This window comes from Leopardus geoffroyi, chromosome C1 (genome assembly GCF_018350155.1).
Source record: "Leopardus geoffroyi isolate Oge1 chromosome C1, O.geoffroyi_Oge1_pat1.0, whole genome shotgun sequence".
NCBI classification, from domain to species: Eukaryota; Metazoa; Chordata; class Mammalia; order Carnivora; family Felidae; genus Leopardus; species Leopardus geoffroyi.
Window position 1 is genome coordinate 137,344,322 of NC_059328.1, and position 26,147 is coordinate 137,370,468.

Sequence of the window (26,147 nt, forward strand, 5' to 3'; positions counted from 1 at the left end):
GACATTTATTGAGCTCTTACTATGTGCCAAGAACTTTACACACATTATTGTGTTGTGATGGAAAGAATCTTGGAGTTGATGCAAAGTACTTGGTTTTATTTTTCAGCTCTGTCAATCTCTATGTGTCAATGGGAAAACCACACAAGTTTTCCAAGACTTTGTTTACTTATCTATAAAGTAGGGAAAATGACACCCAGAGAATCTGACAAGAAGCAAGATGTGAAAACCTTTCTAAACCCCTGATACAGTATTATCTTTGAAGACTTGCCATCATGATATTTGCATATTCCTTTTGACATTCACATTATATGCAATGATTTTTTTTATTTCATGACATATAAACATTGCATATGCATGTGTTTACATACATGGAAACATATATCTGGGTGTGAGAATATATACACACACAAAAATGCATATACCTATACACATATACTTCCAGCTAGAAGAGTCTCCCCTCTAAGACTGACCTCTATGCAAACTCCTCTTTTTATATATATACATTCCTACACATTTTATTATCCATAATTGTAGCAGAGTTTCCTAATTCAATAAATGGGAGATTAGATCTCACTTTAACAGGACAGAGTAATAATTTGTCTTTTCTTCACTTACAAGTTTCCTCTTGTTCCAGTCTTCAAAATTCATACTAAAAAACTTAGTTTATCTGAACCAAAAAGAATTCACAGTTTTTCAAACATTTCTTGAGTGCCAGTATTAAAGCAACAGTCTCTTGCATTGCTCAAAAAATTACCTTAAATTCCAAGATCAACCCCCATGAGTTTAATTTTATCAAAGAATAGATGTCTTGTCAAATACAGTCCCAACCAACATAATCAGTAGCTTTCAAAGTATGTTTGACATTGAGAAGGACTGAAAAACAACATAGGAGTCAGAGAAACAGACATCGATGGCCTGTCAAATTTTTTGTAGACATCATGCTATTATCAAGGCACATCAGGATAAAATAAAATGACCTAGCTGACCACAGGCTTACAAATGTCTTGGGAAGGAAAGAAAAACGGTGAATCAAAAGGTAGCTTTGTTGCATGTCCCCCCCAGGCCTTCTTATTGACAGGAATGACAATGGTCCCAAGATGCACCATTATCTATGACCAGCAAGCAGACATCAAATGCTCCTGAGCTGTATCTGTCAGAATAGAAAATTCTGCTCAAAACAGACAGGGCTTGTTACATTTTGTTCAGCTAAGGTTTGTCAAAAGCCAGGGTCACTTGTGTGTGCCCTGCCCTGAAGGGGAATTGTAAAACGAGAGAAGTACAGGATTCCTCGATGTTTCTTCTGCAAGGAGACTTTGAGTCTGCTTGACCAAAATGTTTTGAAAGTCAAGTCATGACTCAAAGGAAGTGGAAAACAAAGTTAATAGTCTGTCATTTTACTACTTAGGAATGAGGCTCACATGGTAAAGAGTCAGAGTTTAAAAATATTCCTACATTTAGAGAATCTTTGTGCTAAGTGTGATTTGTTATTTCAAACTCAAAAGGGAAAATACTACTCTTATTGAAATTAGAGAGAACAAGTTAATGTGTTCTGGCCAAGCATTTTGTGCTACAGCATTATGGAGTTTATTATAGTCTGAAATATTTACACTGGTAAGAGATTCCTCTAATTTGCTTCTTTTTGACTAAAGAGAGATTTTATATACAAATGTCCAGCCTCTGACATTTAAGTAAACTCACTAACTTGGAGAAACATCTGTTGACCACTCATAAGAAAATTTCAGGTTGAGAGTATTTCTTTAATTGATTCCTTAAAAAAAATAACACAAACTTTTTTCCTCTTTCAATAAATTTGAGAGTGCAAATGGAGCCACCCCAAAGAGTGTGAAAAAAGAGATAATTTTCCTCCCCTCCCCTACCTGATCTTTGTCTCTCTTTCCCTCCTCAACTCCTCTTTTTCCTTCCCTCCATTTGTCTCTTCTTTTGAGTGCTTTACTTCTCAATTTATAGTTTCACAATTTTCCTAGGGCCAGAAGCAAATTCAATTTTGATCAAACTTGAGGTCTTGATAAAAAGTGTTACCATATGTTATAATTCCTATGTTACATAAATTTTTTAAAAAATACGGTTTGCAAACTGATGGCCACCATTATTTTAGTTTGTCTATACAATCTTTTCTAAGAGTGTTATTTATTTTCCACTTGTAAAGATTGGAAAATTTCACACAATAACTTTAATTTCTATATTCCTAGAAAAACAGGGGGTGGCAGTAATTTAGCAGTGCTTAGCTCGAGTTTCTGCAAGCAGTAGTCTTCTACAATGCCCTGAGTGAGGAACAGGGCTAGACAGGCCTGTGATCTACAGGTATCACAGTTCCATAAGGTTTATTTCTCTCACTTATCCATAGAGATTTGAGTTCTGCTAAACTCAATTAATGGATTAAACCAATCAGCTATTATCCATATTCTACATGACTGTGCAATTCTAGTTAGAAACTCAGAAGTGAGAATATAATTTTCTAATTCTTGAATAAGTGGAAAATCTGCCCCTATCACTAGACTGCTAGCTTTGCCAGGAGATAGACAATATTTTAGACATTGTTTGTTATTCATGTTCATGCACTAGTGACCATGGAGTAGCATTCAGTCAATGCTTGTGGCAAAGAAAGAAGAGAAAGAAAAGAAAAGAAAAGAAAAGAAAGAAGGAGAGAGGGAAGGAAGGAAGGAAGAAAGGAAGGAAGGAAGGAAGGAAGGAAGCAAGGAAGGAAGAAGGAAGGGACAGGGAGGGAGAGAAAGAAAATATTTCAAAAAGAAAAAATGCATCTTTCATTTTTTTCTGTTTTCAATTGTACCAGTGATTTTGTATGTACCTTAATAAATACTCTTGTTCAACTGGGAAATAATATGGACCTCAGGATTCTATATCATCCAGCTAATATTAGAGTGAAGCTCACATGAGATCCTATAACAATTTATGTAATTTTAGAGAAACTCCATGATAATGATGGATGACACATACTTTTCTTGATAATACCTTACCGCCAATAATGTCATGCAAGGTCATCCATCTGCCTTAACTGTCTCTCAACTATAAAGCTATAAATACTACCATCATTCTAATCACTAAGGCAAAGAAATGTTTCTGTGGTGACATAAAAATTCCTCATAACTTGGAATATCTTTTAATTATTGACAGCTCTAAATTTTTTCCCACACAGAATTCCATTGCTCTGCATTAATTAGAGAAAAAGGATACTTGATTTAGAGACAGAAGCCCTTGGGATCAAGTCCTAAACATGACATTTATTAGCAGTACTACAATCGACAGTCACTTAACCCTGATATATGTTAATCTTTCCATCGGTAAACTGGAGTCAAAGACATGTCCCTCACTAACACTACAGTGTTGTAAAAAACTCCATTGAAAGCAATGTAAAAATGTACACATTTCATGATTTTCAGAAATCTACAGGCACATCTTAAACAAGAAATGTAATACTTGAGAACAGATTCCTGCCTTTATAATAAAACATACAATTTGAGATTTTTTATTCATCATTCAGCCTAGTAAGAACAATTGATTTGCCCATTCAACTAATCTAATGGCCAGTTTGACTGAATTAACCAATTACTTCTGTAACAGCCAGTTGATCAGTTCTTGCCAGCAGAGAAATACAAAGTGTCAAAATGTGTGTTAGGATTATCTACAGTAATTTACTCTTTGGTTTATTTCTGATTCTTTGATTCCTGTTTTTTTTAATGTTTATTGATTTCTGAGAGAGAAAGAGAGAGAGCACGAGTGGGAGAGGGGCAGAGAGAGGGCGGCAGAGGATCTGAAGCAGGCTCCATGCTGACAGCAGAGATCCTGACACAGAGCTTGAACCGAAGAACTACAAGATTATGACATGAGCCGAAGTCATACGCGGAACCATTTAAGCCACCTAGGCACACCTGATTCCTGGATTTCTAATGCTAGAGTACAGGTGTTGTGTCCCTCATAAAATGCAAAAATGCCTATGGTTACACAGAAATCTAACCAGACAACAGTGATTTTGTCCAATAATCACTGTAACTATTTTTCTCACTTTACACTGATACACTTTGAAATTCCTATTCATCTCTCTTACACAAGTTCAAATGACCAACACTATGAAGCTTTTATGAAATTCTCTAGATTAAGTTGAATACTCTACTCATAGTGTTCTATTTTTACAACATTCTATGCATTACATTCTAATTATCTGTTTATGTGGCCACCTCTAATAAAATTGTGAGGACCTTGAAGACAGAGACTATGTCATCTTCATGTTGAAACAACCACAACAACAACAATCTAACACATCTGGACTTTGCAAGCATTACTTGCAAAAGCTGTTGCAAAAATAACAACAACTAAGTTTAAAGAGGAATGCAAGAGTTATTATACTATGGATCAATGGAAAAATTAAATTTATAAACAATAAGAGGAAAAAGAATATATGAAGGGAGGTAATATATTTGGGTTAAACTGTGGTCCCTTCCCTCCCCCCATTCACTGACTTAAACATCTTGGTCCAGTGTTCTTCCTTCTACCTTAGGAATAGCTAATTTTCCTATTCACTTTCCTCACAGGTGGGAAGACATACTCTTGAATGAATAATTATCCAAAAATCCATGACTTTTGATTGTACATAGTAGACAAAAATCTTTCCTTAAACTTTCTGATGGATGATCAAAACCAAAGGTATACGACTGAGATCAAGGATTATAAAACATAAGCTACATAATGGGGCAAATATGACAACTAAAAAATTATTTTCCTTCCCAAAGACAGAGAAGATTTTGACTAACCTTAAGGAAAGAAAGGATTGCAGGAAATATGACTCTAATTTAGGCACTGTGAGTATCTGAGGAGGCATCCAATCAATAGAGGGGAAATGAAAAATAACAACAACTACGTTTAGAGGTGTATTGCAAGCTAAAGTAACTTTAGTCAATTCTCAAGTGGAACTAGAAAGTGCTGGCAAACTAGAAGTCAAAAGCTGGGATTTGGATGATATTGCAAATGTACACTGATAGAGCAGAGGCTATGGAAGAACTGAGGATGCCACTGGTAATTGTCAGCCACATGATGATAGCCAAATTCAGGAGAGACCAGATACCATGAAACCAAAGCCAGTGGCCAGAGAGAGTCATGTGAAGCCATGTCCCTTTGCTCACTACATGTGATAGGTTAGCTGTTAGACATTTAAACTGTTCACAGGGAGAGAAGGGAGGAAGCAGATAGGAGGGAATAAAAATATTGGATTGGTTGAGTTTAAAATATGATTATACTACACTTAATGCTAGAAGTGATTTTATGATCTTTAATTAAAAATGAGAAAATTTCAGCTGCTAATTCAAACAGGAAAATCAAAAGAAAATTTTGGTTACGTTAAAAAAAGTTGTACTTTTTATATTCAAGTGTGTGTACTGTTGCTATCACACAATTTAAAAAAGCTGCATGTACTTTAGTGTATAGTTAGGGGTTCAAAGGGTCTCAGATGGTCTTTCAGAATGACAGCAATAGATACTTGGTAATAAAAGATAGTTTTTACTGACTTGGATAATCCATCTTACATTACTCTCATAAGGTCTGATTATGTTTTGTCATTATTTATGATTACAAAGTCATAATGCTGTAATAATGACTATTGCTATGTTATGTTTTCATTTTAAAAGTTTTGTGGAAAACAAAGCCTGGATTCCATGAAGAAAACAGCTCTCCTTTCATTCTTCTGGTATTTGGTTTATTTAAAAATTTAAAAATAACCTGAGTCTAAGCTTCTACTCAATTACTTACAAACTGTGTGCCTTGAGCAACTTGATTAACAGGTCTGAACTACCTTGCTTCCGTAGTGTGTGTGATGGGGATAAATCCATTTGTCTCAGCTTTCCAAAGGGATTACTGGACAGTTCAAAACTTTAATGTATGAGAAGGTGTATTGAAAGTGAAAGAGCTCTGCAATGCAGCTTATTGTTTTATCAATATGGTATAAAATATTTCTCAACACTTGCAAAGATACATTTTCATTTTTCATTACAACAGAGTTATTTAATCATTCATGAAATAAAATCACCTGACTATATGAGTTGGTGGGTTCCCTTATAACACCTAGTTTTATCTTTAGGACTGATAAGATACTTTAATGTACAATGCATAGGCTTGGAATAATAAATTACTGAAAATATGTGCTAGCCCAGTATTTGTACTTACTCATTTTGCCTGTTTAGACTCAGTCAAGGAGATTCTAGGAGCTAAAATTTTCACAGATACTGGAAGAGTTTATCATAGAACTGTCATCAAAATAAAAAATAAAATGTAAAACAATGAGAAAAATTTCAGAAACATTTTCATGGTGGAATTTGAACTGAGGTTTTAGTCATTATCATTGTGTATCCAAAAGAGTAACTTTTTTCTCTCTTCCATTCCCAAACACTCTCAATACACCAAGAGAAGACACCAGCTGTTGCAAAATTTCATTTTGTTTGAATGGCAGAAAGGCAAATCCAAGTGCATCTACCATCTTTTACTATGCATAGATCCTACAAACATAGAGTAGGGTGTGTATGAAAAACCTAGCAAGACGTAGTGAGGGAAGAAACTGGATTGTATGAAAGGCCATTCGCTGTCTCCTCTGGGCACTGAATCCCTGTGCCTATACTTCTATTCTACAGTGTAAGCCTAGTTTAACCTAACTAGAACCAGGAAGTGATGATACTCGTGTCAGATTCCACTAGCCAGAAGTACTCTGGGGAATAAAGATGTTAATTTTTTACTGCTGAGAAAAATAAATAAACGTGGAATAAGGATCACTATAAACCACCCCAATGTTGTCCCTTACCTTACTTTTGTCAAGACATATGAAGTCATTTACTTCTCATTCCTACTATTTGGTTTGAATTTTACCTATGGAGAAGCTTGTAGAAATTCAATGACCATAAACATTGTTCTGAAGGAAGAGAACTTAGTTAAAGTGCAAATTAAAATAGTTACTTGAATTTTAGAGTTAAACTATAGAAGTCATTAATCTTCCAATGGAGTAGGTTTTAGTAAAAAGCACTAATGAAATTTTTCATACTGTAATTTGTCTTTTTTTCCCCCATTAAAATAGAAGGTATTCTAAAGCTTTGATTATAAACATTCCATGATCCTTTTAGTCAATTAAAAAAAAGAATTAAAAATACTATTGACTCCTGGGACATTGTGTTTCTGGTATTTGATATATAGTTATAAATGAAGCAGTAGGAGATGATATAAATAAGACTAATTTGAACTCATAAAACTTATCTATAAATGTAGAATAAGGGTTTTTGTCTTTATAATGGATTTACCAATTCATTTATTCTGCAAATGTTTATAAAGTGCCTTTATATACTAGGGAATATTTTGGAACTTCGTTTTACAGGAAAATTGAATTAGCCTGGGTTCTGTCCAGAAAGCAGAACCTGAAACAAGGGCTTCAGTGCAGGCAGTTTATTTTAGAAAAAGATCCTAAAGTGAATACAAGATTGCATTACCACTAAGTTACCATAATGGGCAACTGTGGTTTGATCACGCTGTGGACACTCTAAAGTGCAGCGAGGAATCCGATTTAGGATTTATGGAATGGAAGCAGGAGAATTTACCCACCAGCAACCATCCTCTATTGGTCAACTACTGCCCTCTCACGTGTTAACTCTCTCAGAATCCTAGGTTTGCCAGGGGATCAGAATACCCAGGTGGGTTTCCACATCTCTGTCATGAAGCCCAGGACAGGAAGCAAGATTCAACCAGTGCTGTTGAGGAAGTGTTTTCAGTAAAAGGCAGACTAAGAAGCTATTTATTAGCCATATAAACATATTACAAAAAGAGAGGGTTTATCATATTCATATTAATAGATTTGCTTTCTTATTTATTCAAGATGTTAACCAATTACTTATTATGTGCCAGGCACTGCTTTAGGCATGAAGATACAGCAGTAAACAAAACAATTTACAACCCCTACTTTCATAGAGCTAAATATAGTAGAAGAGAAGAGGGAAAAAGAGGAAATTGTGGTTTATCAGATGGTAAAAGCAGGGTGGACAAGGGAGACATCCAGATATTTGGAGAAAACGGTACTCTTGACAGAATGAATAAGCTCAAAAGTTCTGATGTGAAAGGTTTGGAGTGTTCATGGGACAGAGAACAAAGGAGAGAGAAATATGTTAGGATACCTTGCAAAACCTTTGATTAGATGAGGAGACACTGAAGAGTTTAGAGCAATATCGTAGATGATCTGCCTTATGTTACAGAAAGATGTACGATGCAATAATTCCACTATTGGGTATTTTCCCAAAGAAAACAAAAATGCTAATTGAAAAATATATATGTACCCCTGTGTATATTAAAACATTGTTTATAATTGCCAAGATATAGAAGCAACCTAAGGGTCCATCAACAGATGAATGGATATAGAAAATGGGATATACACACACACACACACACACTCACACACACAGGAATACTATGCAGCCATAAAAGAATGACATTGTGCCATTTGAGAAAACATGGACAGACTTAGAAGATACTATGCCAAGTGAAATAAGGCAGAATGAAAGACAAATATCATATGGTTCCACATAAATGGAATCTAAATAAGCAAACAAACAAAAAGCAGAATCAGATCTATAAATAAAGAGAACAAAGCGACAGTTGCCAGAAGGGAGGGCATGGTGGGTTGGGAAAAATGGGTGAAGGGGAGAAGGAGATACAGGCTTCCAGTTATGGAATGAGTAAGTCACAGGAATAAAAAGCAAAGCATAAGGAATACAGTCAATGATATTGTAAGAGTAAAGTAATGGGACAGACGTTAGCTACATTTGTGGTGAGCATAGCATAAGGTATAAATTTGTCAAATTGTTCAGTTGAACACCAGCAACTAATCTAACATTGTGTATCAACTATACTGAAATAAAAAAAAATTCATTTTCTGTAGGGACATTATACAAGAAGATAGAATAGTCACATAATGAATGTTATATTTGTCAAGAAAAAATTCAAAGATTTAGAAATAAGCAAAAGAGATGACTGTCCTTTTAAAAAAGTGTTAGAGATTCCCTTCAGGGATTATGTGACATTATAGGGCTATACACCTTTGACTATCTTTCTGTGACAATTTTATAACTTTGTAGGCATAGAAATTAATTTGTAGAAAACTGATATTTCTTAAATGATTCTCATCCATAGCAATGCAAGTGAGTTATGTACTGTAGAGATATAATTCATTTCTATTCTATAGAAAAGATAATCTCCAACATCATATTTTAGGGGTGTCTGAGTGGCTCAGTCTGTTAAGCATCCTGATACTTGGTTTCCTCTCAGGTCATGATCTCATGGTTCGTGGGTTTGAGCCCCGTGTTGGGCTCTACGCAGATGGTGTGGAGCATGCTTGGAATTCTCTCTGCCTCTATCCCACTCACACATGTGTGTGCTCTCGCTCTCTCTCAAAATAAATAAATAAACTTAAAAAATATACTTTAAGTTATTAGCCAGTTTTCATCTATTATCAGTCTCGATTGCCTATATAGGTCTGTGCTTTAAATTCTCCTTTGAACCAGTTTTAACACCTTATTGATTTCCTCATTGATCAATGAGTTAAATAAAATATTTGACAGTAACAAAAAAATAAAAAGAAAGACGTCCTTGTCTGTGGTGTTGAGAGTGAAGCGGAGGAGGGTGCAAGATGATATTGGGGCAATCCAACCAAGAGAGAGATAGGGATAGAATTAATGGATACTGGAGTTTGGGGAGGTATAGGTGATAAGATTTGATGATGGATTTGATAAAGGGAGTGAGAATTCTAAGATTCATGGATAACAACAAGGATTTCTGGTTGTTTGTTTTGTTTTTGCTGGAAGAATGGAGGTGCCACATGTGAGAGAGACTGAAAAGAACAAGTTACAAGAGACTTCTGTTTTGGACATGTTGAATTTGGGAAACATATTAGCTAGCAGAGTGTAGGTATTCTGATATACAGGAGTCTGGCGTTAAGCAGGGATAACCAGTCTGTAGATAAAAATCTGAGTATCTTCAAATGTTATATAAAGCACGATACTGGATCAAATGAGCCAAGTAGAGAAGACAAAAGTCCCAAGAATGGGGTCCTTGTACATGCTAGTGTTTAGAAGTTGAAAGTATGAAGAAGAGTCTGCGAGACAGGGGAAAAAACAAGAGGAGGTAAAGTCCTAAACAAAATGCAGAAAATGTCACAAAAAGTGGGAGGAGTGATTTCATATTAAATGCTGTTAGAGGTCAAGTGGGATAACAAATAAATATTGAGTGCTATATTTAGCAACATGGAGCCTGGTTGAATTATGTTCAAGAAAGAAAGAGTAAAAATTAGAGGTAGAATTATACTGTAAAAGAGAAACATATGTGGCAACAACAAGAGGAGAATATGTGGTCCAAATAAGATTTTTCTCTTTGCGATGGAAGAAATAAACATATATTCAGATCCTGATGGGATATTTCTATTAAGAGGGAAACAATAGATCTTGAAGAAAAGATGGTGAGACTGTATTAAGTGAGTGGTATATTAGCTGTGAGAACTGCCATAACAAATACCACAGACTGGGTGATTTAAACCAGTGACTTTTTTTTATAGTTCTGGAGGCTAGATCAAGGTGTTGACAGATTTTTGTTTATTCCAGGCCCCTTCTTGTTGGCTTGCAGATAGGTGCCTTCTTGCTGTGTATCCTCACATGGTTGCACCTTAGTCCCTGAGTACAGGGACTGTGATTCTGTGTCCTAACTCCTCTCTGAACACACAGTCATATTGGATTAGGACCCACCCTAAAGAACTCATTTTAATTTAATCACCTCTTTAAAAATCTTATCTCCAAATATGGAGTACTGGGGATTAGGAATACAATGTATGACTCTGGGGGCGGAAACATATCTCAGCCCATAACAAGTGGTGTTTCTGAATACGTGAAAGGGGATGAAATTTAAATTACAAACAGAAGGACTAGTCTTATGGTGACACAGATAAATTAAAAAGAAACAAAATAAGATGCACCTGCTGTTAGGAAGCTAGCTCTGATGGAGGAGTATGTAATGTTTCCTCAGTATTCATATTTTCTCAATGAAATTAGAAGCACAACAAATAATCTTGCTCTCTCTTCATGAAAGGAAGAAGATGTCAAAAGTTTGAGAAATGAGGACATGGTTTGGTTATTTAGGAGAGTGGTAGAATAAAATAATTAAGAAATATAGTATGGTTTCTGGCTCTCTTCTTGAATATAGTAGTCATAAATTTGAAGCAAAACGAGTTGTAATGCTTTCCTCCAATTTTTTTTTAGTTGCAAAAGAATGAGCATGAGATCGGTGTTGACTCTGATTTAACCAAGGTTTGGATTTTGCCAGGTGAGTACAATGCATGGAGAGAAGGAAAGGCTGTTAAGTCATTTTAATAAATGATAGACTGAACCCCAGCTGGCAAAAGAGTGAAGTAAAGGATGAAGTTAGAGAGGGAGAGAGTGAAAAGGTAGCAGAATCAATAAGGTATAAGTCAGACATGGGTAGAGAAATTCTTGGAGCTGGGTGGCTAGAAGGAGCCTGGAAAGGACAGGGGTGCTATACTGGAGACTGACATTTGGAGAGTTTACAGTTGCAGTCAGTGCTGATGTCTCAGTTAAAACCAGGAGAGTGAGGGCTGAAGTAGGATGAATGACACATTTGTGGAGGCATGAGAGTCAAGAAATTTTGAAGCCAGGGAACTGAGAGAATCATCTATATGGCTAAATCTAAAGAATTACAACAGCCATAGCATTGGAGATAGTGACAATTAACCAGAGGTTAAAATATGAAATAGCTGAGAGAGAATGGTCAATGTCCTACAAATAATAGTGATAAATGAAAGGGAGTATGGTATTCTTTAATGGCATGAGCTTTAAAACACTCTTTTTATCAGCAAAGGCAAGAAACAATGGACTCATCACCAGGTCCAATAGTATGATGGATTTGGGAGAGGAATATGAAGGAATGGAGTTTCTCTCTGTTCCTGGAATCATAAAGGGTTGGGAAAGGCGTAGTGTTTCTACAGTAATAGTGGATTAATAAGGGTAAGTATGAAAGTGATATAGCAAAGGATGATCAACACATTTAGAATTCACCTCTATACTCCATACAGCTCACAGAAATTGCTCAGAAATACTGTCAGTGAATGACTTATTTGCATGTGTGTTTGTTTACTCATTTCACAAACTTTGGTAGAGGGAATTACTTTGTCCCTGATACCGTTCAAAGCACTCTGAAAATGTTAACCAGTTTATTTTCATAATAATATTAGGAAATAGAAACTGTTATTATCTCCATTTTAAAAATGAGGAAACTGAGGCAAGTAGAGATTAAGTAAGTTGTTCAAGGTTATGTTTTAATGGTATTAATATTTCTTCATCTCATATTTAATTAAAGAAATTAGCTATGAGAAGGTAATGCCCCATCTAGGCTTACACAGAGAGCATTAACCAGTCATTGTAATAATTAATTATGAAAAAAACAGACTACCTTTAAAATTAACCAGTTTAAGATTTATTGTTTTGAATCAACAAATCAGGCAAAATCATTCTTTTAAGTTTACTTATTTAGAGAGAAAGTGTGTGTGTGAGCTGGGGAGGGGCAGAGAGAGAAATAGAATCCCAAGCAGGCTCCACATTGTCAGCTCAGAGCCCAACGCGGGGCTTAAACTCACAAACCAGTGAGATCATGACCTGAGCAGAAATCAAGAGTGGCTCAACCAACTGAGCCACCCAGGTGCCCCAGAATCATTTTTTCTAAGTGACCATAATGAGCCCTGAAAGACTGACATGATTCTTAAATTTGACAAAAAAAATAAACCATTTACTGAGTACCAGGATGTTTTGGACACTTACTATTGTACCCAAAAGCCTGAGAATAGATCCCCGACCCTAAGCAGCTCACGTTCTCCTAGAATGGCCTGAAAACAGAGGTGTGGACAGGGAGGTACATGAAGTGATGTAAACACAGAGAGGGAAGATTACCACTTGTAGGATTCACAGGTCTCAATTCACAAGAGTGACATCTGACATCTACTGAATAGAGAACTAGATCACCAGGCTGGTAGCAGGACAATCCAGACAAGTGGAATTCCAGGATCAAGAAAGGGTGTCAAATTCAAAGGCCATTTAAAGGCAGGGCATATTTTGGCAATGATGAGATCCACACTCCATCTAAGTGCAGTGTCTCCATGAGGGATGATGGAAGGTGCTTACTATGGGAGTGATATGATCATATTTACTTAGTGAAGCACAGATGGTAGGACTGGATTGAATAGAAACTAGTACTATGACAAACCAAAGGGTGTCCAACAATAATCCAGCCGAGAAACAACCAACCTCACCTGGCACCAAACTCCTCCTTGCTCTGCCTGATCCAACAACATTAGCATCCTTAAGATCTTCCTTCTTGCCAAACGTCCTCTCAATACACTCTTTTGAATAAGATTTGCCTTCCATATGTAATGCGTCTCTCTTTCTAGTTAATCTGTACTCATTCTTCAGGTTGCAATTCAACTGTCAGTTCCTCAGAGAAGCCCTGACATCCCTGACCTGGTCAGTAACTTCTCTCATATGCACGGATGCATCATGCATCTCTTATTCTAGCACTGAACTCAAGGATGAATTTACATTCACTTATAGAATCATTTGATTGATTTCTGTCCCCGTTAATTAGACTGGAAGGTTCCTGAAATCAGGGATTCGTATCACATTTTACTCATCCTTATATTCCCAGCACAGTGCCAGGCACATAACTGATATGTAGAAATACTGGCTGAATCAAGGAAAGCTTGGATTAAGTGAAAGAAGTGGGAAGTGAGAAGTAGATAAGAATTTTGAAATAAGAGAATGTATGACTAAGTGAATATTGTTGGGTGTTATTTTAGGATTGAGTCATGTTTAAGAAACAACACTTCAAAATTACATATTAACATATCTCATATTTATAACTTTTGATAGAATGAGAAAAGAAGGCATGTGTATATTCGGTTCTTTGATTTTGAAAAAAAAATGAACAGACATACAGTTTTCCACTATGGATAATGTCATTATTTCCCATGACTATGGAAACTATGGAAATGTCATTATTTCCTCTGGCTGAAATTTCTTCTCTTATATCCTTTTCTCACCCCATTGCTTTCTTGCCATCCCGACCTTATTCATATTTCAAGACATAGCTAAAACCCATCTCCTTCTATGATGCTTATTATAATATTCAATCAATATTGATCAATAGATTGCTACATTCAAACCCTTAGGTCTGGTTAATGTGTGTTTAATTACCTTTTCTCCCTGATTTCACAGGTAAAATATTCACAACAGTAATAGACCTACACAAGTACCAGCAGGAAGCTAACTTGATGATTGATCAGCAACACATGGAGTCATTTTTTTTACTCCCAATAAATATTTTTCCTGGTGGTAGAACATCTGGATTTCAGATGTGATAATTACTGAACTGTATACCTTACCTACACTGTTTTGATGACAGAAATTTATTATCAAAATGACCCATTATTTTATTTTTACGCCTACTCTTTACTCGATGCTACTTTGACTTTCTTTTTGGTTCCAAAATCATTTGCATGCAATCAAAATCTTAAGTCCAACTTCAACAGCTGGTAGCCATATTCATAAAGTCTCTATATTTTTAAAAAGTTGATTAATTTAGCTAAATTGACTGAATCAGTGAATTGTTATAAACAGTATCTTCAAGTCTGTGGCTTATAAATTTTAATAGAATGAAAGAGCTTAATCTCATGTCATATTTCACCTACTCTCCTTTCTGCTGCTTTTTCATGTGTGTGATATTCTTGTCTGCCAGGTGTCTAAGAAGTAATACTGAATAATACTTGTCTCCCCTTTCTCGTTAGTCAAGGAGTGTGAATATTTTATTTAAAAAAATAAAGAGTATTTTTAAAAAGCAAATAAGGCATGATAAATCACTAACAGAACATTTTTTGTTATGAAGTTATTTCTTTTATCTTTATACCCTTAGAAATAGACTTGGGTATAAAGCCTCAAGTTTACAGCTCAAAGTTATTTTGCTACTTTGGTTCTTGTTATTTCTGACAGAAATATTTTTAATGTAATGAAACATACCCAATTAAAAGTATAAAGAACTGGAAAAATGGACTTTGCCAGAATAAAAGGAGTTCCAATTAATCAAAAACTATATTAAAGAACCACAGGCTATGCAATAGATTGAAAATAAACGGAGTCGTATGAGTGTGACTGTGTGTGTGTGTGTGTGTGTGTGTGTGTGTGTGTAAGAGAGAGAGGGAGAAACGGAATACATGAATGCTTTAGGCAGCTTATGAGTACAACATTGTAGTAAAAATTAAGAAAATCCTTTCAGTCTGATAAAGTGAAATGAATATAGGCTTTCGTGAAAAAAAAATTTGTATCTTAGTATAGACAGAGACATCCTGATTTTCTTATCTATAAATTGAGGACAATAAAATCTGCCATTCTAACTTAGATAACTGCTGAGGATACAGGGAATTTAATCACATATAAAAACACTTTGTAAATAGTAGGGACCTTTGGCACAGTGATGGCATGATGTATTAAGTAGGTAGAACCAAGGACTAATACTAATACTAGTTACATCTACTGCCTAAGCACTTCACATGTATTATTTTGCTTAATCCTCACAGCAACCCTATGATATACTCACTGTTATTTTACATGTTTCAAGATAAGAAACCCACGGCTTAAAGAATTAAATTACTCCCTCAAGATCATTCAGGCAGAAGTCAGGGTTGACCCAACACCCAGGGTGACTGGCAAGCCTAAACCCCTTTAACTTTAAGCTCACTGCTTCTTTTCCTTTTCTGTTTTAATCTCAGGACCTGCCAGAGCTTCCATTTCATTGTGCACGTTTTATCCTCCAGGACTTTTGTGTACCTATCTTCCTTCCCCACTAGCCTGTGAATGCATTAAAATCAGTACTGGGACTTCACACATCTTTGTATCCACAGAACACAGCTTTATGCCAAGCTCCTAGGACAGAATAGTAAATATCGGCTTAATGACTGGCTGAACACATTTCCATTTATTGTTTTAATCAAAACTACATCATCTGTAAGTAATAATGGTTATCAAAATGCACCGGGTAACTCAAATATGCATCATAGTCCTTATAAACATTTGGTTGTCAGAAGAAAAAATAATTAAACAGGTTTCCTTCCACTCTCAAAACAAACCATTACTTTTAAAAGTCCCAATATTTTGGGCTGTCTTTGATCTGTATTACTTATTTTATTCAATAAATTAATGGACATATTTGTGACTTGATGATTCATTATAGTACATGTATTTTTGTTAAACAACTTATGTAGTGCTTCCCATATGTCAGGCACAGCTGTAAGTGTTGTATTAGTTTGATCTTAATAATAATCCTATGAAGAAGGCACTATTATTGTCTCTGTATCTTGTAGAAGAGCAAGTCAGGAACTTGTCCAGGGTAACACTGCTTAGAGTAGAGGTACCATTTTCTAAATGCCTGAATCTAGACTTCAGAGCTGTATTCTTAACCCATCACACTATTATCTCTCTGTTTCATGGGGTATGCTATCTCACTTATAACTCAGACAGCTCCAAGTTTCCTCTTAAGATTGTTTGAGAATTCTTTCTCCACAGTAGCTCTTTCCCTAACGTTTTTACAACATTTAAAAAATATGTTTCATTGAGGTATCATTTACAGTTAGTAAAATACACCCTGCCTCTCAGTGTTTATTTAAATGAATTTTGACAAATGTACAAAGATGTACACAATTATGTAACCACTGCCATAGTCAGGATATGGAAGATTTCCATCATCCCCCCAAATTCCCTCAAGCTCCTTTTCATTCAACCCCAACACCATCCTCAGTCCTTAGAAACCACTGATCTGTTATGTGTCCATATATGTTGCCTTTATCAGAATATTGTATTAACAGAATCATGTAATACTAGCCTTTTGTGTCTGGATCCTCATAAAATATGCGTTTGAGATTTATCCATGTTGTTGTATGTATCAGTAGTTTGTTCCTTTTTATTGCTGATTAGTATTCCATATTATGGATGTCCCACGATCTGTTTAGCTGCTCATCAGTTGGAGGTCACTGTATTATTTCCAGTATGGGACAATTATCAATAAAGTTTCTGTAGACATTTGCAAATTTTTATATCTCTAGGCACGGGATAGTGAGGTCATATGGCAAGTGTATTTTTAACTTTAAGAAACTGTCAAACTGCTTTCCAAAGGGGCTGTACTATTTAAATTCTCACTAAGGATATATAAGAGTTCCAATTGTTTTGCATACTTGTCAATACTTGATATTGTCAGGTTAGGTTTTATTTATTTTATAGACATTTTTGTATGTATATAATAATATTCCATTTTGACTTTAGCTTGCAATTTCCAATTGACTAATGCTTTAAACATCGTTTCTTTTAATTACCATCTGTATATCTTCTTTGGTAAAGTATCTGTTCAAACTTTTTCACTATTTTAAAAATTGGATTGTTTTCATAAAATTGGATTGCAGGAGTTCTTATGTAATATGGTTGCATATCCTTTATCAGATACGTTTTGTGAATGTTTTCTTCTATTGCGCTTTTTCATTTTCTTAGAGATAACTTTTCAATCACTATTCTTTTTAGTTGGGATAAAATACTTATAAAATTTTCTGTCTTGGTCATTTTTAAGAATACATTTCATTGACATTAAGTGCATTCACGTTGCATGATCATCGTCACTGTATATCTCTAGAACTCTTTACATCTTGAAAAATGAAAACTTTATAACCTTCAAACACAGCTTGCCATTTCCTGTTCCTCCCCCCAACCCTGGCAATTATCATTCTATTTTCTGTCTATAGGAATTTGACTACTCTAGATACCTCATATAAGAGAGGTATCTTGTGATTAGCTTTATTCACTTAGCATAAGGTCCATCAAGTTCATCTATGTTATATCATGTGTCATTTCCTTTCTTTTGAAGGCTGAAAAACATCCATTGTATGTATATGCTACATTTTGTTTACTCAATCATCCCTAGATAAGAATCTGGGTTGCTTCCACCTTCTGGCTATTGTGAATAATGCTGCCATGAATATAGGTATACAAATATCTGTGCAAGTCTCTGTTTTCAAGTCTTTTGGATATGTACTTATAGTAGAATTGTTAGATCTTATCAAATACTATTTTTTTTTAATAATTACTTATTTTTGAGAGAGACAGAACATGAGTGGGGAGGGGCAGAGAGAGAGGTAAATACAGAATCTAAAGCAGGCTCCAGGCTTTGAGTTGTCAGCACAGAGTCCAACACAGGCTTGAACCCATTAACCCTGAGATCATGACCTGAGCCAAAGTTGGACACCCAACTGACTGAGCCACCCAGGTGCCCTAAATCTTATTTTTAATATTTTGAGGGACAGCCATACTACTTATTCATGGCAGTGACACCATTTTACAATCCAATCAATAGTGCACAAGGGTTGTAGTTTCTCCACAATCTTGCAAACCAGTTATTTTCTGTTGTTTTGATAGTAGCCATCCTAAGAGGTGTGAGAAGGTATTTCATTGTGGTTTGAGTTTATTTTCCTAATTATTAGTGATTTTGAAACTCTTTTTAAAAATTTTTTTAAATTAAAAAAAATTAATGTTTATTTATTTTTGAGGGAGAGAGAGAGAGAGAGAGAGTTGGGGAGGGACAGAGAGAGAGGGAGACACAGCATTGGAAGCAGACTCCAGGCTCTGAGCTGTCAGCAAAGAGCACACGTGGGGCTTGAACTCACCAACCATAAAAGATCATGACCTGAGCTGAAGTCAGACACTTAACCAATTGAGCAACCCAGGCACCCCAATTTTAAACACCTCTTAATGTGCTTATTGGTTATTTATATATCTTCTTTGGAGAAATGTCTATTCAAACTGTCACCATTTTTTGGATTGGGTTTTTTGTTTTTATTGTTGAGTTGTAGGAGTTCTATATATATTCTGTATATTAACTCCTTATTAGAAATATGATTTGCAGGGGCGCCTGGGTGGCTCAGTCGGTTAAGAGGCCGACTTCGGCTCAGGTCATGATCTCGCGGCTGGTGAGTTCGAGCCCCGCGTCGGGCTCTGTGCTGACAGCTCAGAGCCTGGAGCCTGTTTCAGATTCTGTGTCTCCCTCTCTCTGACCCTCCCCCGTTCATGCTCTGTCTCTCTCTGTCTCAAAAATAAACATTAAAAAATTAAAAAAAAGAAATATGATTTGCAAATATTTCTCCTATTCCACTACTTGCCTTTCACTCTATTGATTGTGTACTTTGATGCCCAGCAGATTTAATTTCATATAGTCCAACTTATCTACTTTCCCTTTTGTTCCCTGTGCTTTTGGTATCATATAAAAGAAGTCCAGAGTCATGAAGCTTTTCTCCTATGTTTTTTTTCCTAAAAGTTTTATAGTTCTAGCTTTTCCATTTAGATATTTGACCAATTTTGAATTAATTCTTGTATGTGGTATAAAGTAAGGGTCCAGCTCCATTCTTTTGCATGTGAATATTCAGTATTCTCCAAACCACTTAATTAAAAGAGTTTCTTTTCACCATTAAATGCTCTTGGCACCCTTGTCAAAAATGACTTAAAATCAGGGGCGCCTGGGTGGCGCAGTTGGTTAAGCGTCCGACTTCAGCCAGGTCACGATCTCGCGGTCCGTGAGTTCGAGCCCGGCGTCGGGCTCTGGGCTGATGGCTCAGAGCCTGGAGCCTGTTTCTGATTCTGTGTCTCCCTCTCTCTCTGCCCCTCCCCCGTTCATGCTCTGTTTCTCTCTGTCCCCAAAAAAATAAATAAACGTTGAAAAAAAAATAAAAAAAAATGACTTAAATTCATACAGGGAGGATTATTTCTGGGATCGTTATCAACTTTGTGTTGCTTACTGTAGTTTTGCAGTAAGCTTGACATCAGGAAGTATGAGACTCACCTTTATTCCTTTTCAAGATTATTTTAATTATTTGGGTTTTCTTGAGATTCCATATGAATATTAGAATGGACTTTTTTGTCTCTGCAAAAAAACATCATGTAGATTTTGATAGGGATTGTATTGAATGGGTAGATTGCACTGGATGGGTAGCATTAACATCTATATCTTCTAATCCAAAAACAAAATGTATTTCTTTTCATTGGTGTCTTCTTTAATTTCTCTCAGAACTATTTTTAAGTGTACAAGTCTTTTGCTTCTTTGGTTAAGTTTGTTCTTAAGTGTTTTTTTGCTTATTGTAAATGGAAATGTTTTCTTAATTTCCTTCTTGTATTATTCATTGTTAGTGTATAGAAGTGCAACTGATTTCTGTGTGTTGATTAACTGATTTCTATGTGTTGCTTTGTATCCTGCAACTTTGCTAATTTTTTATTAGTTCTAACAGTGTGTGTGTGTGTATGTGTGTGAGTAGTCTTTAGGGATACAATATATATATTATATTATATATGTTACTATATATATATATATATATATATATATATATATATATTATCACTTGTGAAGAGAGATAATTTTACTGCTTCTTTTCCGTTTTGGATGCTTTTTATTTTTTTTCTTGCCTAATTTCCCTAGTGAAAACCTCTACTACTATGTTAAATAGAAGTGGTGAAAGGGAACATCCTTGTCTTGTTCTTAATCATAGAGAGAAAGTTTTCAGTCTTTCACAATTGAGTATACTGTTAGCTGTAAAATTTGCATATATGCCCTTTATTATGTTGAGGTAGTTTCTTCTATTCCTAGTTTATTAAGTGTTTTATGATGAAAAGTTGTTGAATTTTGTCAATACTTTTCTGTATCAGCTGAGATGATCATGTGTTGGTTGTTTTTTCTCTTCATACTGGAAAGGTGGTATATTACATAGATTGATTTTCATATGTTGAACCATCTTTGTGTTCCAGAAATAAATCACACTTGGTCATGGCATGTAGTTCTCTTAATATGCTGTTGAACACCTGTTTGCTAGTATTTTGTTGTTTTTGTTTTGTGTGTGTGTGTGTGTGTGTGTGTGTTTACTTCTGCATCAGTATCTATTAAAAATATTTGTGTATAGTTTTCTTTCCTTGTAGTGTCTTTGTTTGACTTTGGTATCAGATAACGTCCACATAGAATGAGTTTGTGTTTCCTCTTCTTTAATTTTTTGGAATGATTTCAAGAAGAATCTTTAAATGTTTTCTTCTTTAAATGTTTTGCAGAATTCACCAGTGAAGCCATCTGGTCCTGAGCTTTCCTTTGGAGATTTCTGATTATTGATCCAATCTCCTTACTAGTTATAGGTCTCTTCAGAATTTCAATGTCTGCATGATTCAGTCTTGGTAGGTTATGTTTTTCCTAGGAATTTGCCCATTTCATCTGATGCTTTCCAATTTATTCACACTAAGCAAGTCATTTTAGAGGAAAGAAGAAATTTTTGAGAGAGTCAGAGCATGTGCTCACGAGTGAGGTAGGGGCAGAAGGAGACAAAGAGGAAGAATTTCAAGCAGGCTCCATACCCATTGTGGAGCCTGACCATGAGATCATGACCTGAGCCAAAATCAAGCAAGTAGACGCTTAAGTGACTGAACCACCTGGGGAACCCCTAAAGAGCAGAAATTTTTTATTTTGATAAAGTTCAATTTTTTTCTTTTATGATGTGTGATTTTTGTAGCCTAGATGAGAAAACTTTAGCCAGATGTCACAAACATATTTTCCTAGAATTTTTTCTTGAAGTTAGTTTTGCTCTTACATTTAGGTTTATGAGCCTGTTTAAGTTGATTTTTGCATGTGATGGGAGATAAAAGTAGAGGACCATATTTTCTTATATAATGAATATCTTAACTTTTGCATCATTTGAGATACAGGAAATCCTTTCCCTATACTGGCCCCTTTTTCACAAATCAACTGACTACATATTTATAGGCCTACTTTTTCACTTTCTACTGTACTTCATTTATTTATATGTCTATTCACACTGTCTTGATTTCTACAGCTCTATAGTAAATCTTGATATCAGGTAGTAGAATTCCTCTAAATTTGTTTTTTGTTTTCAAAATCATTTGCATATTCTAGGTTATCTGCCTGTATTTTATAAGCAGCTTGTCAATTTCGACTAAAAGTCTGCAGGATTTTTTAATTCATTTTGCATTTAATATATTGGTCAATTAGGTAATTAATTTCCTAACAATATTAAACCTTTTGGTCTCCGAATATGGTATATTTCTTCCTTTACATATCTTCTTTAATTCCATCAGCAAAGTTCTATGGTTCTCAGTAGGCAATAATTAGCACGTATTTTGTTAGATTTATACAAATTTGATGTTTTATAATACTATTTAAATTTTCATTTTTATATCAATTTTGTCTTATTTTTATTTCAATCTCCAAATGTGTGCTGTTAATGCATTTTAATACAATTAACTTTTGTATATGATCCTGTAACCTGAAACCTTGCTAAGAACCACACAAAAGGGGCACCTGGGCTGCTCAGTCAGTTGAGCAACTGATTTCAGCTCAGGTTGTGATCTCATGACTCCTGTGTTCAAGCCCCGCATTGAGCTGTCTGCTGTCAGGGTAGAGTCCATTCCAGATCCTCTACTCAGCCCCCCTCTCTCTGCACCTTCCCTGTTCATACTCTCTCTCTCTCAAGAATAAATAAACATTAAAATGCACACACATAAGAGTTACAATACATGTTGAAGATTCCATGCTACATTTTTGTAATTGAGATAAGATTGACACATAATGCTGTGTTAAGTTTAAGGTGTAATGACATATTGATTTGGTATTATAGGACATTTTTAAAGGCAATCGTGTTGACATCAAATAAAGATAGTTTTATTTCTTTCTAATAATAATGCCTCATTTCTTTTTCTTGTCTAACTTCATTGGTTGGAACCCCCAATGAAACATTGAATAGAAATGTTGAAACCACGCTTGCCTTAATACCAATCTTGAAGAGAAACCACTCAATCTTTTACCATTAAGTATGACATTCGCTGTAGTTTTTCATCCATGTCCTTTGTAAAGTTGAGGAAGTTCTTTTTTATTCTTTTCTGTATTCATTCTTTTTTTCTTTTAAATAATGAATAGATTTTAAATATTGTCAACTAACTTTTTAAAGCTATTGAGATGAATACATGTATTTGTTATTTTAGCCTCTTGATATTCAAAATTATACATATTATTTTTTATGTATCTAGTGGCCTAACTATTCCTGGGACAAATACAATTTAGATATAATGCACTATCTTTTTAATATGTTATGGGATTTGTTTTACCAGTACTTTTCTAAGGACGTTGAAGCAGTCCCTGACTTGGGTTGGTGCAGATTCTCGGTCCAAGCAGGTTTCGTGTACCTCCCCCAGGGCAGAGACCTTTGCTTTTACTCCTACCAGCAAGAAGTCAAGGATCTTTATCTGGGCCATGAGAATTGGCATATTTCCTCACTCTCCTATAGGAGTTTAATGCTTCCTATGCATGACAGAAAGATCTAGAAGATTCATGCAACTTCATGTCTATGACTCACCCTGGGTGTGGCTCTCCCCAGTCTCCTACTCTGCCCTAATCTTTCTCATGAACTACTAGTACAGACCAGTGTGAAAAGAACTTGGAACTGAGTGCCAATTCAAGCTGTGTCAGAAACTTCCAGGGCTCCTGTTCTGTCATACTAGACCGCATTTGTTATTTGAGAATTCATTAATGACTTTAGATGTTTTGTTCCAATCCATTTATAAGACAGTCACCTTCTCCCATTCTCTGGCAAAGATTAAAGAGTCCATTTTCCCCATCTCTCTTCAGAGGGGCTTGTTTCCTTTGGGAGTTCAGTTCTTCTGGTTACCTTATAACCTCAAAAAAAAAATAGAATAATTTTGTGGGTTGTTTGGTCTTTCTCTTTGGCAATGAAGAGTTATATTCTCTTTCAGCTTTCTACCTTTCTATACCCTACTTAGAAATACAACCCCCTCCTTTTTTTCTGTTTCAAAAGAAAATAATCCAAATCATAGTTGATTTATACTTCAGACTCAAACATATCCTTGGGGTTAGCAGGTAATGAAGGGTAGGCAGAAACATAATTTTCTGCCTTTGTCATTCTGATTCATACAATATGCAGAGTTATTTTCTCCCCTCTTCTGAGCCTCGTTCTTTCAAAACTAATCTAATCTAAAAATAAACTTGAGATAGAGATAATCTAGAAATTATATTTTTGTTTGCACTCTTTGCCTAATTGTAATTATTTCCCTGATAGAAGATATACAATATTGCATTATTAGATTATGAATGAAATATAGAGCAGTGAAATGAGAGGTCTATATCTTAACTTAGAACAGGGAAACAACTGAGTTGAAAATAATTTAAATAATTTTGGGGGCGCCTGGGTGGCTCAGTCGGTTAAGCGTCCGACTTCGGCTGGGGTCACAATCTCGCAGTCCGTGAGTTTGAGCCCCGCGTCGGGCTCTGGGCTGATGGCTCAGAGCCTGGAGCCTGCTTCCGATTCTGTGTCTCCCTCTCTCTCTGCCCCTCCCCTGTTCATGCTCTGTCTCTCTCTGTCTCAAAAATAAATAAAACGTTAAAAAAAATAATAAAAAAAATAATTTTAGAACTCTTTATTTTCTTATTAGGAAGAACATCAGAAATAGTCCTAAAAGTTTAGTACAAGATTAGTAGCTAAATAATTTACTACATTTTAGAAACATGAGTGCATGTTTCAATATAAAATTAAAATTGCTATACACATAGTTCCATTTGACTTTTTGTGTGCCTCAGGGTTTTCAATTGCCTTAACACTATTATGATTCACTCACTTGCTCTAACTAAATTCAAGCACATATAGTATAAATATCCTCCATACAGCTAATTTAATAAGGGATTTGACATATTTTAAGACAGAACATAACTATGAGGACATCACTTGACTTAATGTGAACATTATATATATACTTAGATATATATATAATCTTATATATATATATATACTTATATATATACTTAGATATATATATAATCTTACCTATATATATACTTAGATATATATCTATATATATATATAGATATAGATATAATGTGAACATTATATATATACTTAGATAGAGATACAAAGCACCTATGGACCTTAATATAGAAAATTAGCAATAAATCACAGGGAAATGAAGGCAAGGAGTTGATTAGATAGATATAAAGGATTAAAATGAAAAATCTTGATTTTTACTTATCATATTCTAACTTAATTAATTAATTTTACTATCTAGACTTATCTCTCTCTTTAAATACCAAAGTGGAACCAAAGCCACATTTGACTCAATTTTACGCTTTGGATATGTTTTGTATTCAACAATGAGTTCTTGAGCAACTATCCTATGTAAGTCAGCACTTTGTTGGATATTGGGGATTTAACTGTGGACAAGGCAGTGTCATGATTGACTCCCAGACTTCATTTATAGTTGTAGACATAAGTAAGTAATTACCATAAACCTAGATGATTTAAGTCAGAAGAAGTGGAAGAGATTTTGTAGGTGACAACATGGTAATTCAATTTATTCTAGGGATTTTGGAAGAATCATTATTAGTGTTTGCTAAGTCTCAGACTTGCTATCCTGAATGTTTATAAGAGGGCACATCACACAGTAAACATACAAAAATATTTATAGAATGCATATGCAATGCCACTGATTTGGTGGAGGTCAATTTAGCTAAAAGTTAAATTGTTCAGTCATTAAATAGGATGGTTTTGCTGCAACAATTGACCTTTGTTCAGTAAATATGACCTAGTGTTCTAGGCTGTAGAACAAGTCAAATGAGGATTCTCTTTAATCATCTTTCCCAGTATTACAGTCGAGGTACAGGGGCCACCGGGAATGTTGCAAAGTATGCATAGAGACTGAGATGTTCCAGAGTAAGTATTTCTGAACTCTGTTGTCTCTTTTAACAGCAGTCTTATTAAAAACAACAACAAAAGCAACAACAACAAACAGAATTACTTGGAATCAGAAGGTAACCATTTACATGTAGTAAGAAATCCAAGGTGTCTGTAACTGTAGCATATAAAGAACTAGAGGAAGCCAAAATATGATAGCGATGGTAAAACCTGCCTACACTTTCTATGAAACTGGTCATTTAGGAACATAATTTTCAAAAATGGTGCATGA

The 26,147-nt window shown here is 35.1% G+C and overlaps 1 long non-coding RNA gene across 1 annotated transcript in view; it reads right to left on the reverse strand.

The window, feature by feature from the left end:
* Nucleotides 1-1,883: 1,883 nt before the first annotated feature.
* Nucleotides 1,884-26,147, reverse strand: part of LOC123598897 — a 258,270-nt gene continuing 234,006 nt past the window's right edge. The window contains exon 3 of the long non-coding RNA XR_006712865.1: nt 1,884-1,981. This is a non-coding gene — a long non-coding RNA (uncharacterized LOC123598897). The remainder of the gene's footprint in view (nt 1,982-26,147) is intronic.